A 9,823-nucleotide genomic window follows, 5' to 3' on the forward strand; every position below is an offset into this window, starting at 1 on the left:
GTGGTTTTCTCAATGACATTTATGCCCTTATACCCTGGCACGTGGTCTATACAGGTGCAGCACTGTGAGAGTTTCCTTTCAGTAGAGCTGTTTGCTTTATGCAATATTGCCCCATGTGCGAATAATTCTGCAGACGGCTCTCGGTAAAACAGCAGGCGTGAAGCAGTCAGGTTAAATGTTTCCATTCAAACTCTAAACGCCCGCTTTGTGTAAAATTGACAGTTTCGGTTTACTGAAAATGTGTGCAGAGGGCCAGAATACCAGCGATTGGTAGTTAATTAACTTTAAGTGGGGAAAAAAAAAATGTTTTGCCTTTTGCCGAATAATTTATTCCTGTCTGAAACAATATCCATTTAGTTGTCTGGCAGTATTTGCAGTCAAAACTCAATGCAGAAAATCCTGCTCGTTGTTGCATTTGCATTTTTACATCATTTTGTGCTTTGAGCGCAACTGACTGCTAATTTATTTTCTCTGCTCTTTAAGCCTTTTGTATATTCGCATTTGCATATTTTGTTTTATTATTGTTTTACTGAAGTGACACAAAGTGAACTCCTCTCTCTCTCTCTCTCTCTCGCACACACACATTTTCTATATACTTGGATAAGATTGTTTAAATGGAAATGGAAACATTCTAATTGAAATTTTGACAGTGCTTATCCATGTTTGCAGCACTGCAGCATCTGCAGGAACTCTTAAATAAATTTTACTGAGAGTGGCAATCGCTCATCCAGATACAACGGGGGACACAAACCTCAGGATTGCAATGATAAGCTTCTTTCTTCCACATTACCCTTGGTTTATTGATTACACGTAGTCCCTTTGTGTTGGTATTTCCATGGTAACCAGATTGACCAGTCATTGGGAAAAATAATGCATCTTTGTAAAAGGTGACCAATTAACCACCATTAACATTTCAAGGCAAAATCTTGTCATTTCTCACTCACAGAAAATCTGACAAACGAAAATAAAATAATCTAATGCTTTGGGGGGAAAAAATCTAATTACTTTGACATTGAAACGATGAGTTCATAAATAAAGACAATGAGGTTTTGTTTTTTCCCTCCCCTTGCCCTTTATCTAATGACCGGGGTTGTGTTTTTGTGTGCTGCCTCCTTGATGTTAAGTCTGAAGAGAGATTCATTCCACAGGGTCGTCAGCTCATTAAGCGCAGCGAAGCAGAAAGCGGTCGCTTCTCCGTCCGTGACGAGGATCAATAATCACGCTCGTTCTGCTGCTGGTGACGCAGTGCGCGCACCTCTGGGGTTTCCCTCCTGCACCGCTGACCGCAGGGGCTTCCAGGCGTGAATACAAAAATAACAGAACGCATTGTAGATATGTGATCAAGTTGCACAAATGTGGGGTATACTGTCAAAATATAATTAGTACAGTTTTGTACACTGATTGCACTGGTGTTATACAGGTGGAACCTTGTACTATAGGTAGGAATTAAGATTAAGAAGATTAAGACCCATTTTTTGAAATTCATATGTGCAAAGAGATACTTTTGCACACGTATAGTGACTTGCTTTAAAAAAAATTGCTGCATTTGTGGGTATATCACTTATATCACAATATTTGCAGTAATTCAAACAAATATTGGCCAAATCTAGGCCGAGGGTCTTAGCATTGCTGAATATTACTAGCTGGTGTTGTAAAGAAGAAGAAAAAACCCATTAACCTTGTGGAATTAGGTTTATTGAAGCCTCTGACTATTTGTCATGTACTGTCATAACAAATGAGGCAGGGCAATCCATTTAAAAAATGTTTTCTCCACAGTTTACCGAAGCCATCCATTCCCATGGCAGCGTGATCTTCACGTGTGAGCACTGAATTTAAATGAGGGCCGATTCTGCGCACGTGTGAAATTGCGAGCGGGGACCATCGGCATGCGGATCAGCTTCAATCCACCCGTGTTCCTCGAGCATATCCGCCCAAATCTGCTGAGTCCCAGAATCAATTACTAGCCCACCACCCAGAGCCCCCGATGCCATTTTCTTCACGTCCAACTCAATGAAAGCGGTTCTGCTTCTCGCTGTCCTCTAGAACTCCCCTTGTCGTTCTCCATCTGCGTTCTTCCTTTCAACAACCCCCCCCCCCCCCGACATCCCCCCTGCTTCTTTATTCCTCTCCTATCTGTGGAGGAGGAAGAGGAAGTACAGCACGTGCGTTTTCTGCAGATGACGCCATCTTTGTTCCCGTCCTGGTATCCTCAGGTGTGAACAGTAGCCTCAGGGCTGTTTCTGGCATCACGGTTGAAGTATCCGGTCGGGATTGAAAAGTAAACAGTTCCTTCTCTGTTCTGGTAAATTTAATCCGAGATGGCGCTTACTGCTCTCATGCCTCAGATGTTTAAGAAATGCAGATTTATTTCTGTGTAATGTAATATTTTCTGCAGCTGATCAAATGGATCCCCTTGCACGTTTCTCCAGAAGCCCACAGGCGAGTTCTTTCATTTCACATAGTCCTGCATGTTCTCTCCCTGCTTTTTAAGCTATAAACTGTTTTTCTTAGAGATATGAAAGGCAACAGGCAATAGTTCAGAACTGCAAAGTTGCAATAGTATTTGTGGTGCATCGCTGAGGTCACAAACTCCCAGTCCTTCTTCCAAGTGGAGGAATTAGTTCTGCGTTTAGGGGCAAGTGGCAGTGTGAAAGGAACCCCTTCACCTCAATGTCAATCTGGAGGGAAGTCAGGTGATTACAAACAACCCGCCTATTTCAATTCTCTGGCGGCTAAACCCATCTAAACCATGAATATTTATTGTACCAATTTTCAGCTCAGATGAGAACCTAAGCTAACTTAAAACCCCACGTGCTGGTGGCCAAGTATCCATGATACACATTTAGCAGGACGCAAACAAAGCCAGGTGCCTATGACAAAAACAGGGGTGTTGTGCTGGGCAGAGATGGAGTAAGAATATCACGTGTGTGGAGACGGAGTAAGAATATTACGTGTGTGGAGACGGAGAAAGAATATTATGTCACGGGGCACAGTTTCTATAAGCTCCCTGCGCTGTCTGGCTGTAATTAAATGAGAGCGGCCATTTTGGACCACGGCGGAAGGATTAATGGTCTGGTTCAGACCGAATCGATACTTGCTATAATGGTCGGTTGGAACAATTACCTTAGGTGGTATTTTAGTAACGACAGCTGGCCGTCTTTGTTGTGGTCCTAACAAAGGTTCACGCAAGGCCGAAGGGTATTTCACCAATCCACCAGAGGGTGGAATTTAAGAATTCTTTGTCACGGAATAGTGTATACCAATCCACCGGTGGATAGAATTTACAGAGGATTCTTTGTCACGGTATACTGCATTCGAATCCACCAGAGGATGGAATATACCAAGGATTCTTTGTCAGAATACTGTATATTGCATAACCAACAACAACAACAACAAAATCCTCCTCCTTTTGAAATGAGCTATTATCTACGGTATAAAATAAAAATATGAAAGTAATATTTGGTTTGGAGACACCAACCTGTCCTGCATTGACACATCACAGTTCTGTTGATATTGGCAATAAGTATCCGTCATTAATTTGCTTTCATAGCACATCTAAACTAACAGTGGATATGCATCCAATTCTTTTCTGGTGTTCTTACCAAACACGAAAATTTACAAAAATTATAGCATGGAGGAAGAAATAAGGAGCATCGCTCAAACATAATCAACATAAACAAATGAAATGAGAGTCTTCTGCAATTTCTGGACCGTTGTTTACTTGGATGTTGAATAACTGCGGGCCCGTGGGGAGGCTGTTTTGATTGCTCTTCATCAAGCCTCTAAATGAAAGCCTCGGATAACACCAGCAGGTCTCGTTTACTTAACAAAACACTGGTGATGAGAATATTGCCGTGATTACGGGGAGCTGATCAAACCCTGCCGAGACTCCGCGGGGCGGCCCAGCGAATCAGCGCGCCTGCTCGAGAGGCGAAATATTCAGCAAACTTTATATAATATAAAATATAAACTCAGGATTCCGTGTTGTCCCTGTATAAAAAAAAAAAACCCTGTATACTGTACACACTGGCCCTCCAGGACCGGGATTGCCCACCTCTGGTTTAAAATGCAACTAAAACTGCAATACATCTCATTGGTATGAGACCATACCATATCAATCAAACTATTCAGTTGACACTAAGGAAATCAAATTTTTTTGTACACTCACTAGCAAGCATATATTTCATCCACGATGCCTGTAAGGCTCTCTCAAGTAAGCTTACTCGAGGGTGCATTTGTTCTGTAGTCAGGGCTCAAAAAACATTTTTTCATGCATAAAAATAAATTAACTCTGCTTATAAATTACCTTTTGGCGTGGAATTCAAGTCGATTAGTTTCACCAGGCAGCAATGTGAAGTTTAATGCTCACTGTTTCAGGACATTTACTGATTCAAGGTCTGAGGTACAAATGTTTTTTTTCATATAACAAATATAAAAAAAAACCATCTCCAACTGAGAGGTTAGGTTTCAAGGCTTGAATTACCAACCAAGGCGTGAAATTGATGAATGCCCATACAGTCCCAGGTTCAGAGTAATGAGAAACAAAGAGAAGATTAGCTATTTTATGAGTTATTTTACAACAAAAAACAAAAAATAAAAATAAAAACAGACATGCACCTTGCAGGTCTAATGAGAGGAATATAACCTCATATAATTTGTAATAAATAAATAAATAGAGTTTAAGTCCATAAAGTACAAGGACAAGATTAGATAGACTCATATGTGCAGGAGTGCAAATGATCTCTAGCGAAAGTCGTGGAAAGAGCCCTAGAAGCCCCAGGACTTGTAAATATGTCCACTGCCAGCAGGAGGTGCCGTTGAAGCACAAATACCCAAGATAAAACCTATAACAAATTCATAAGGTTAATTCCTGTTGGAAATCGGATGTACGTGGGTTTTGTATTCAGAACACAGACCATTTTATGATAACGGGTCATATTTATTTCTGGGTTGTTTTTCCACAACAAATAACAGTCCTTAGTGTAGGTACCCATTCAATAATTAATTGCACCTGGTCGTATTGCAGTGCAAGTTGAAGTTACCTTGATCATTAATTTCGTCATCAACAGGTGCGCGAGCAAGGTAATTCGGTGGATTCAAAAAATTAACGTTCGTCGGGCTTCAATTCCGGACAGAACCTCTACGTGTTTTATTTATTAATTCCTCCGAAAAGAAAATGTTTCTCGCACAAGAAGACACAAAAACAACAAAAAGAAGGTAGATACACCTAGTATTTAAACGGTAATTACAAAGGAACCGGTGCAGTTTATTTTGCCGTTGCAATGGACATTATCTAATCGTATTTGAGATTTATAACTAATTGAACTATTAGTTAGGTAAATGGCCTAGCCTGCAGCAAGTTCATTGGGGGTGCTTAATTATAATATAGCCTAAGTGTCCAAATGGAGTATACGAACGTTTTAAAAATTGTATGCCCCCGTTGTTACCACATAGTGTTTATATGCTAATTAACTATATACAGCTTACATAACGTTAGTGAATATTATCGGAACAGAATGTTTATTACACATTACATCAACTATCACAATAAATATCCTGATCCAGAAAGTTTATATAATAGTATAGAGTTGCAGTGGTAACCGACCCTATTCCTGGATATCTACCTGTAGGTTTTCATTTCAACCCTAATTCGGCACACCTGACTCAACTAATTAGCAGCTCGGCGAGATCTCTAGCTGTTGAACTCGGCGTTCTTTGTTCGTGTGGAAATGGAAAAACCTCCAGGATGGCAGCTATATCTCCAGGAACAGGGTTGGTTACCACTGTGATAAGGTATGTCCCAGGTATTCTTGCGGGCTGTTTTTTATTTCAAACTGCTACCTGTTTTCTGTGTTCAGTGACCTTATATTCTGTACATATGGCTCCCCCTCAGTGCCTGTCTTTGTTCTGGGAAGTGCATGCACTCCAGCAGTTTTTGGGGGAATTATTCTGCAAACTGCTTGCTTGAAAATGTTTTTCCTGAATTAAATTGAATGTTCATTCCACGAAAACGTGAATAAAACCGCCTTGTGTGTGCTGATAACTATATGCAAGGACATGTTGATATTTTTTTAAAGAAAAAGGCCCTCTTTAACTTAGCCATGATTATTATCCATGGTTAACACAATCAAACTGGTATAAGCTTGGCTGCGAATACAAATGTATTGACCTCTTGACTAGCCTGTTTCTTAAATAGGCACTTGAGTATCGATCGCTGTATGGGATTTTTGTGTTGAAATAAAAACTACAATGACTTGCCTGAAGCCAAAAAGCAGTCCGTAGAACTTTCCCAGGAGTACATGGGTTTTCAGGAATGCCTTCAGGAGTTAAATATTTACAGCCAGTGATAGGACACTAAATAAATGTTTAAACTATAGCTTAGCCCCTGGTTATATTTTAGACCTATTGACTTAACTGAATAGTTCTGGGGACACTGAATTCAAGAGTGTGATGAATTGAGAGAGAACTGGCTTTTCTCCCTGGATCCTTTATGACGTACACTGTAATGTTTATTCATTTATAGCTGGACCGTTTAGTTGCTTTAAATAACTGGGAGATCTGCAGATACCTTTCGCTACTGGCTGAACGCCCTGTTAGTGGCACGTGTGAAGTTTTGTGAATGTGCGTCCGGTGTTCTGTTAGGCACCAGCAGAGCTTCCCACACAAATATTTGCTGTAGTTCAAATTTAACTCTTTCTCGAGCTCAGTTTCTAGGGCGGGCTGTGTTCTGCCATGTTACCCTATAATTTACATTCATTTTAATAACTGCAGCTGATCGGGATAATTAGCTTCATATCAATTCTATTTTTCTCTGTCACGATGGCCGGTTCTCTCTTAAATGACTCACATTAGTGAATACAGGCCTTGTGTTAATTTGGGGGAGGGATTGGATTGCGCTAGGGCAGAAAAAGATGGGGGACGTGTGATGTGTCAGGCACACCAACAAAACGGCATTATAAATTAATGACGGAGTCGAGTTGCTTCAGTACGAGGCACGACAGTGCTGGCTTGCCTTCGACACCATCGCTGTAGGTACAGACCGTACAGCAGGTCAGCATTGCCTTTTTTTTTTACACTGTCACAGATGATTGGCTCCAGGGGGCAAATTGATGACCAGTGTTTTTATAAATACATTTTAAAAAAAAATAATTTCCAGGGACATGCGTGTTTATTTGATTTTTTAAATTTTTTTTAAGGGGGGGATCCACTGAAGCAAATGACCTTCAACGACCTCCGCAGCCACAGGTGAGCAAACGAGCCACAAGAACACCCTGCCCTGGTGCGGGGGGGTACAGGGGGTGGAATTATAGACCCTGTAGATAGGGCTGCCTCGGCCTCCGTAGGCTCCCCTGGTGGCCCCAGCAGTGCTGAAAGAGCCTCCCCTGGGCTGCCGGTGTACGGTGACGGTGCCCCCCCCCCCCCGGCCTGCTTGAATAACCAGGTATTGTTTCAGACCTGGCAGCCGACGTATTTGCTTTCAGCGTCTCGGCTCCATGCGAACCAGACAACAGGATGCCCCCCCCCCCCCAACCCCCCCCTTCAACCCCCCTTTCTAGAGCAGCCTCTGTGTGCGCTTGTCATTCACAGGCTTTAGCAGAATGGCAGGGCCAGTTAATAAGCCGTCTACAGGCTCCTGCCTGGAATAATTAAGCTCTTCATCTGCGCCCATGCAGGAAGTTCTGCCATTTTCCTGAGGAAATTGAACTCTGGGATTAATCATCACCGGCGTCCCCCCCCGACTCCCCCCTCACCTTGGGGCCCTCTGTATGGCGGTAAGTCTTCGTTTTTGTTTTCCTCTCAGCATTAGTGAGGGGTGTTTTTATGTTTTCATTTTCTTCAAGGTTTTATTGCTCCCACATTTGCCTGTTTTTTTTTTTTTGGTTTTTTTTTTTTTTTTGCTCTCATTTTATTGAATTAGGAGTGATAATGTGGTCTCAGTTCTGGTCCTTCTGTGAAAAGTTGAGGTTTGCATTTGTGTGAATTATCATTCCTAAACAAATAAGCATGTAAAAGTCATTAAATGTGGTGGCACCATCCCTTATTATTTATAGAGAACCAGGAAGATATCCAAAGATATGGGAATGGGCGATGGGGTTGATGGGGGTTTGGCCTAAATTCAGAAACTGGCCATATCAAGTGAAAAGCTGGCTGCACTACATTCGACCGCACCCCCTTTCTTTGTTGTGTTTTCACCTGTGAGGATTCGGTTATGTGCTGAAACACTTTCATCTTCATTGTTTGATTTTTATTGAACACATTTTTTTTCAATGCCTGACCCCTCAGGAATTGCGCAGGTATTGCTGTACCACCCTGCCCTCAGAAATGTCTTTTCTCAGCACAACCAGGAAGCAATTAGCACCTGGGCTAACACTCATTACTGTGTGCGCCACTCTGCCTGTGGTACAGAGCTTCCCCTGTGATGACAACTTTTATCACTGACCGAGAAGGATCCCATCATTCCTTCCTTGTGTGAAAATAATTGGTGATTTTAGCCGTTACTTTTTGATTTGAAAAAGATTCCTTCTTTATGCTATCACATAGCTGAATGTGATAACACATTACTAAATGTGTGGTGTAACACGAAAATGAATGTCTTCTGAAACTTGGTTCTTGCACAGTAATAAAGTGAAAGCATATGGCAGTTTGGTTGGATTTGGGCCCGTCCCAACGCAATCACAGGTGTGCATTTTTAATGAGCTCAGAAGCGCTTACAAGGTCAGCCTGCACATGAACATTCTGGAAGCTTGACTGCATTCATCAGGAGGACATTTGACAGTTGGCAAGCTGCATTTCTTGCGATTACTGGCTTCTTCCTCAAACAGTGGTCTAGCTTGATTAAATGTATGAGAGATGTGAGGAGTGTATGATGTGCAAACCTAGATCCCAAACCCTTTTCACTTCTGTATTTACTATTCTTATTTCTCTTGTCATGGTTTAATGATGACTAAACGTCTACATTGCTGTTATAGTATATGTGCCGTCTTGACTGTATGATTCATATCAATTATATTGTTGCCCAGCTTTTAGTTTGTTCTTTTTTGCTGAATTGTTGAAATGTTTAAGGGGTAATTAAGGTAATTATAGAGTGTTATTTGTAACTTCCAGTACAAATAGTAACTGCTACATCGCTGTGTCAGTGCAGGGGGTGGGGAGCAAGCTGTGCAGCAGGAGGGGAGGGGGGACCTGAGCGGGCGACACACACACACACACACACACACACACACACACACACTCAGCGCCGAGCATTCCTCACATAGCAGGACCTGCTCGCTCCGTGCTCGTCGCTGCTGGGCTGGCACCGCTGGGCTGAGGGGGGAGGCGGACGATGGCGGGACCTTGTTATGCACGGCGGACCCGAGGCTGAGCAGGTAGGGCTCGCTGAGGAGAGAGTTTACACAGCCGCGCCACAGGGACGCACAGACTGGCTGCGTCTGATACTATTACACCAAGTTATTCTTTTTTAACAGTTTTTTTTATTTTTATACAAGACTAGTGTTAGAAAGTGCGGTGATAAACAGTCTGGTGAGGTCCGTGGAGTTAACTGTTCCAAACTTGTGGATGGTTTAAGAATGAAAGGCAAGTGCGTTTTGTTATTGGCTGTTAACAAAGTTTGATTCCTTTTTAACAGAGCAGCTTTGAGTGCTTTTGTTCTTTTGTCCCTGTTTCTCTGGTTTTTTGTGCTCAGTGAATTGAGAGGTTTTAGGTGTGTTTGCGGTGTTGGTTTCCCCAGGTGCGTGGGCTTGGTGCGTCCGTCCGAGGCCGGTGGAGTTTCTCTCGATCTGTTCGGGCAGTGGGAGAGACTCCATTATCTGCAGGGGCTCTC

General features: G+C 42.3%; 2 long non-coding RNA genes across 2 annotated transcripts; one reads left to right on the forward strand and one right to left on the reverse strand.

Moving 5' to 3' along the window:
• Positions 1-772: 772 nt before the first annotated feature.
• Positions 773-4,880, reverse strand: LOC135245807 (uncharacterized). Its single transcript, XR_010327408.1, has 2 exons — positions 4,307-4,880; positions 773-1,292 (listed from the first exon to the last, which is right to left on the reverse strand). It is a non-coding gene; the product is annotated as an uncharacterized LOC135245807 (long non-coding RNA).
• Positions 4,881-5,061: 181 nt separating this feature from the next.
• Positions 5,062-9,026, forward strand: LOC135245806 (uncharacterized). Its single transcript, XR_010327407.1, has 5 exons — positions 5,062-5,217; positions 5,631-5,793; positions 7,197-7,245; positions 7,674-7,772; positions 8,052-9,026. It is a non-coding gene; the product is annotated as an uncharacterized LOC135245806 (long non-coding RNA).
• Positions 9,027-9,823: the final 797 nt, after the last annotated feature.

This window comes from Anguilla rostrata, chromosome 19, assembly GCF_018555375.3.
Source record: "Anguilla rostrata isolate EN2019 chromosome 19, ASM1855537v3, whole genome shotgun sequence".
Taxonomy (NCBI): domain Eukaryota; kingdom Metazoa; phylum Chordata; class Actinopteri; order Anguilliformes; family Anguillidae; genus Anguilla; species Anguilla rostrata.